The following is a 6,640-nucleotide window of genomic DNA, read 5'->3' as shown; positions in this document are numbered from 1 at the left end:
AAAAGCATTACTCTTATATCAAACAACAAAACATTTACCTTCAGGATTACAGTGATACACAGTGTAACTTAATTTGATAATGGTTTCTTCATTTGCTACTGATGGCGTAGATGTCTACATAGACCATAAATTTAAAACTTCTAAAGCTTATGTTTACCTGATTATTACAGAGGTATTTTAGCAGGTGAATTTGTGTTTAGCATTAAGGTCAGAACAGTTAAAGGAGTGTTACATGGAATTAGACTTCAAACCACTGCTAGGTGGCCCTGTGTATGAGCAGTAACTTTAGTTTCCCACACCCATGTGGGAAAGTAAAGTTTAATTTGAGAGCATTCATGATCTTTTTGCTGCATAGTAAAGACTGGTTAATGTTTCCACTAAAGGCATTGCACAAAATCATTAGCTCAGCTAGAATTTTAATTAAATATAAACAATTAGTGTAGATTTTACTGGTTTAAAAAAGAATAGTACCTTAATTATAAGACATACAATCCTCTCTTTGTTGTTGCTATTACTAAATGACTCTACTACAAATACATTTGTGGGGTTTAGTTGCTATATTTGTAGTCTCTCACTAAAATTTATTTTAGAAAAATTTAGTATTATGACTTATAATTTAATTTATATATTTACCTCTGTTGAATTCATGCTGATCTTCAAATTGTCATGGTGAATTAGGTAAGAAGGATGGCTCAATACCACTCTGCTAGTCATAGTCAACAATAACATCACTTTGCTTAAATTTGCTAAAATATTTAGACATAAATAATATTTGATAAAATATATGTAAAATAAATATTTTAGTGTAAACTGACAAGTGAAACAGTTTGAGACTCCCCATTTCCAGATATCAAAAGCAAAATTCTTTTTGATAATCACTGGGTCATCGCTGTTATTAGAGAATTAAGATTACAAAAATGTTAATTAAACCCAAAGTAAGCACTATACTGGAAGACCCAAGATAACTTGGGTATTCTACGATTATCTTTGTTGAAACACAGACTTGGTGTTTTGCAAAGAAATCGTTTGTTCTGCTTTAGTGGAGGTAATTATTCTCAGCATGCAACCACTGTTTCAAATTGCAAAAAGCACATCAGCCTTTGGTGTATGTTGCAGGAATTAAAACCCAATCAAATGAGATAATGAAGTGCATACAATGAATATGATCTCACTTTTACAATGCAATAAAAATGAAAGCCATTTAAACAAATGTTGCAAAATTCATAATTTAGAAAAGAAAAACATGCTGTAAAACAAACATTTACTTTTTTTAATTACTTACTGCTTAGAGGTAAGCATTTTTATTTTTTGTATGGTTAAGAGTCTTCTTTTAATGATTGACAACTATGTTGGCTATTGGTCTGAGATGAAGAGCTTTTTTAATTTCATGGAAAACTAACATAACAGGCATAAGCATATGTACTTGTAAGACTTTCATGAGAATATATTAAGATAATGTTATTAAAAATATTATTGATACTCCTCTATACTTGCATGATCTGAAAGAATGACATATATTAGTGCTCTTCTTATTCATTAAAAATAAAGCCATCGGTGCCAATATCTAGCACAGCACATTACCCATTTAAAAATCTCTACTTTTTCTGTGAAATCCTGTTCTTTTTTCCTAGAATACATAAACCATTAGTAGACTCTGTAATTGCATAATAAGCAGTGAAATATGATTGGGTCTGGGTCTGTGTTACATGTTACTACAGAGAAATTTCTTGTACTTTAAACCCATTGAGTTAATCTTTTTTATTGTTTTTGGCATTTGTTTTTATTTAGAGTAGGCATTGTCAGTGAGGTTGCCTCTCCCCACCAAAATCATTTTTCAAGTCCCATGGGGTGATACTAAGATGGATTATAGGTTTTGTGTCTAACTTAGGGGAAAAAATCAGAGCAAGCTTCACTTTGAGTTGCCAAGAAAGTGCAGTCTTCTCAGCAGCCCAGAATGTGAAAACAGCAGGATTCAAACATCAGCAATGACAACACAGAGAGCATGAAGTTTCTGCTCATTACACACTGTGGGGGCAGCCTGTCTGGAGCCATTTGCTCTGCCTTCAATTATCAATTGAAGATAATGCCCACTGTTAGCTATATACATGCCAATACAACAAATACCATCACTATTAATCTATTAATAGGATTTTCTCCTGATACTGTTTTCTTTCTTCATATTACATTTTATCTTTCTTAATTCCCTTTACATATGTTGCCTCGGAGTTGAGAAACATGGTGATAGGGATCACATGTACATTTTTTTGTTTTTGTTTTTTAAAGATTTATTTATTAAACAAGAACCACGGTACAGGCCAGATGTGCGGGAGGGTGAGAGGATTCACCAGAGACAGAGTGGGGAACAGAACAGGCGGACTGACTGAAATACACTGCTGAGGGGAGCAGCAGCTGAGACAGGAGAGGTCTGCCCCGCCATGTGAGTATCTCTGCAGCTGGTGAGGATCCAACCGGCACTGCAGAGGCTGCGGACAGCAGTGCGCTCAACTGCCTGCACCACCAGGGAGTCCCTCATGTCTACATTTCTAAGCTTAGTGCCCTGAGTTGGGCCTCCCCGGTGGTGCAGTGGTTGAGCGCTGGGTTGCGAAGCTGCCCGCGGCCTCCGCGCCGCTGGTTCGATCCCCTGCTGCTCCCCGGCCACCGGAGGAGGGTCCCACATGGCGCGCAGACCTCTCCTGCCGCCCGCTGCTCCCCTCAGCAGTGTATTTCGGTCCTTCTGCCTGCTCTGCTCCCGGCTCTGGCTCTGGTGAATTCTCTCACCCTCCCGCGCTTCGGACTGTACCCAGTGCATGTATAAATAAAACAAACAAATAAATAAATAAATAAACATGCCTCTATTAGAAAAAAAATTAAAAAAAAAAAAGAGTGAGTGATACATGTTATATAAATCATTGTATTTGCAGAACTTGATACAGTGCTAGACACAGGGTATGTATTTAACAAACATTTCCCCATTGTTTAAACGAATGGTTGAGCTTTCACCAATGATTTGATATGGGGGGGTAAAGTGAAGATTGCATAAGAACTGTAATTAAATAAGTGAGGTTTACGAACTTCTCCATAATCACATCTGAGTCTTTACTTAATACACACTGGCATAAATCTAGATCTAGGATTTTGTCATGCATGATACTAGTACAGTTGCTATTGCATTAGTATTATTTTTCTAATTTCAATTTGGATTAAAAATTTATGTCAAAATATTTAAGCAGCTACAAGATGTGGTTTCTAGTATTTTTCATTGAGAGATGTGTGTTCACAAGGACGTTTTGTTCCCACTCAACCCTCTTATGTTGAGTGTTCTCAACAATTTGATAGGTGAAATATGTTGTGGGTTAATAGTCCAACTTGCTAGTATAGTTTTGAAGAACCGCTTTTATTTACATCCTGGTGTAGCTGTTTACGGTCCTTTCTTTTCAGTTGAGCAAAGTAAAATTGGATGAGGGCTATAATTCTGCCCAAACTTTGCATCTCTCAAACCATTAATCAACTTAGAAAGGAAAAATATTGAGAATACCTTTAATTTTCTTTATCACCTTCTGGGATCTACTGCAACATTTTCTGTGTCAGTTATCAGCAAATGAAAGAAAAGTTATTTTCTTTACAGATTACAAATGTTATCATTATCATATGCTGAGATGGGTTGGCATCTGTATCTCAAGGGAAAACTTTTAGAAGTAGCAGAACTGCCAGTAGCAATTAATTAGAAACCTTTTCATACTGTTTTCAGTTACAGATGTGTACTGGTAGTTTGAGGAAATTGGTAGTTATTTCTGCTGTCATCTCAGGGTAGCGAAATGGATAGAGCTCATTTACTGACATTTGCTTTTTCCCCCTCAATGTCTTATTTTCATCTTACACTGAGTTTGATTTTCATTGGCAATTGATGAATTCAGCATAAATATTAATTTTTATTGCATTATAATGCATCATGTGTGAGCTGTAAGCAAGTCTTAATCCACAAAAGTAAGTGCATGTTACACTTGTAAATGTCGATGTATTGAGCAGCTGGTCTCTGTTTACCACCTAAGAAGTATAAAGGACAATGACTCTCTAGCAACATAAAATCAACATAAAATCTCAGTAGCAAGACTGTCAGAAATTATTCATCGTATTTTCTAAAATCAACATAACTTTCCTGTAATGATTTTTTCCTCTGGGATAAACTTTATTTTTAAGTTTATTATAGGTACTCATATCTCTGGACAACCTTTTTTTTTTTAAGTTGATTTATGGGTAATCTGGCAAGTTTCATTACTTTCTTAGGAAAATAAGTCATTGAATCCATTCTGCACATTCTAGAGTATCTGGGCGTAGTTGTTTCTCTCCTTTCCTATTAGCAGTATTAAAAGTTCTTATTAAATTTTAGGCATTGAATTAATTTATTTAATTTATGTCAGTTATTCCCCTCTTTTCACAAGTATTTGTCATGCTCTTGCATCTGTAATGTACTACGTTACGTGTACTACTTTAAACAAACTCAAATACTTGTGTAAACAAAAACAAGTATATGTGCTTACTATGTTTTTTCAATGCAGACATTCATTACAGAATCACTGATTTTCAATAAGTTGTTTCTAATGTGCCTATGCAACATATAGAAAAATTATGATCATCCATTCTCAAACACCTCATTAACTCCATGGGAAAGTTGTTAAGCCTTTCTGTGTTAATTTTTTTTTTTTTTTGTCATATAACAGTATTTTCCCCACTGAGTTCATCTGGTGGCACAGTTTAACTGACATTTTTATATTAGAAAGTAATAAATACTAATTAAATGTTAAAATGTTATCTTTCATTTCTCCCAAGAAGTCATGCAAATGGCTAACAGGCATATGAAAAAATGTTCAACATTACTAATAATCAGGCAAGTGTAAATCAAAACCACAACGAGTTACCACTTCACTCCAATGAGAATGGCCTACATTAAAAAAAGCCAGAGCAACAAATGCTGGAGAGGATGTTGTGGTAAAGGAACATTCTTAACTGCTCGTGGGAATGTAAACTGGTTCGGCCACTATGGAAAGCTGTGCAGAGGTTGCTCAGAACACTGAAAATGGAGCTATGATATGATTCAGTGATTCCACTCCTAGGAATATACCCAAAGGACACAAAACACTAATTCATAAGGACACTTGCACTTTCATATTTATTGCACATTATTTACAATAACCAAGATATGGGAACAATCCAGATGCCCCCCAAATAGACAAATAGATCAAAAGATGTGGAATATTTACACAGTGAAATATTACTTAGTGATCAAAAAAAGACAAACTCATTCCATTTGCTCCAACATGGATGGAGCTGAAGGCCATTGTGCAATAGCTGAAATAAGTCAGAAGGAAAAAGATAAATATCAAATACCAGATGGTATCACTTATATTAGTATGTGGCATATAGAGAAGCCAAACTAAGAGTCAAGAAAAAGTTAAAACTAGCAAGCTAACCTTATATCTGAGGCATACAGCAAGGGAAGGGGAGGAAGGTGGGGGCATTAAAATAGAAGGGAAGTACACAAGAGAATACGGTGAAGGTCATGGGTGATACAGTGGGAGGGAAATATAGGGACTATAACCATCTAAGAAAAAAAAAACAAAAAAATAGAAAATTAAAGTGTTATCTTTATTGTTGATTAGAAAAAAAAATTAACTCCCAATTAAACATGATGAATTGAACATAAAAGTTATTTGCTTCATCCTCAAATCCTAGTTAACTTATTTACAGCAGAATTTAAAAATGTGTAAATACTTAAGGCAAAACAGAATAGGAAGGGCAGGATACAAAAAGGGTAATGTCAAAATAATTTAGAAAAAAATTTAACTGTTATCAGAGAATACTTTTGAAATAAATTAACAGAATGGAGGAAGCTAAGATTGTGTGTGTGTGTGTGTGTGTGTGTGTGTGTGTGTATTAATCCAAAAAGTGTTTACGAGAAAGGGTCAGAAATCAGATTCTGAAAGTGGGATAAAAAAGGGTTATGGTACAAGTCAGAGACACCACTTTGTAGTTAATGTGAATGGACCTCAGGAATTAAGTCTGATAATCTGTTGTAAGTACTTGTCTGAATGTAGAGTTAAAGGGTTAATGCAACATGGAAAATCACTATTCACCCCTTTCATCAAAAACAAGTTTTTTTTTTTTCTTTCCTAAGAAGTAATCATTCCCAACCTGCCTCCATTGTGACTTTGCTTTTTCATTTGATCAGAATTGAATCCTGAGAAGCCTACCATTGCTATCTAGAGAATAGATAGCAATCTATTCACTGCCAGCTCTCTAGAGAATAGACTCAAATTTTTACATTTCAATAATTATTAACCAACTATTGCCTATCTATGTTCCCAACAATTTGTCTTGAAAACATGAACAAGGTTAGAAGGTAAGAAGACAAGGAAAAATCACAAGCCTTTTGTGGGCTCTGTGGAAGAGAAATTGCTTTGTATTTATCGTCTTTGCTCTATTTTCTTCATTTTAGGAATACAGAGAACAAATTTCCCAGATTTCCTTGCAATTAGAGTGTGATTGTATATTATCATTTTGCCCAATTGTATATAGAGAGATATAATGTAAATATCTCAGAATTCCCCTCTCCTTTGGTGGCAACAATTTATAGGTCACATGT

This window comes from Talpa occidentalis, unplaced genomic scaffold (genome assembly GCF_014898055.3).
Source record: "Talpa occidentalis isolate TD23 unplaced genomic scaffold, MPIMG_talOcc4v2.1, whole genome shotgun sequence".
In the NCBI taxonomy this organism is placed as follows: Eukaryota; Metazoa; Chordata; class Mammalia; order Eulipotyphla; family Talpidae; genus Talpa; species Talpa occidentalis.
Note: the sequence above shows the minus strand (reverse complement) of the source record.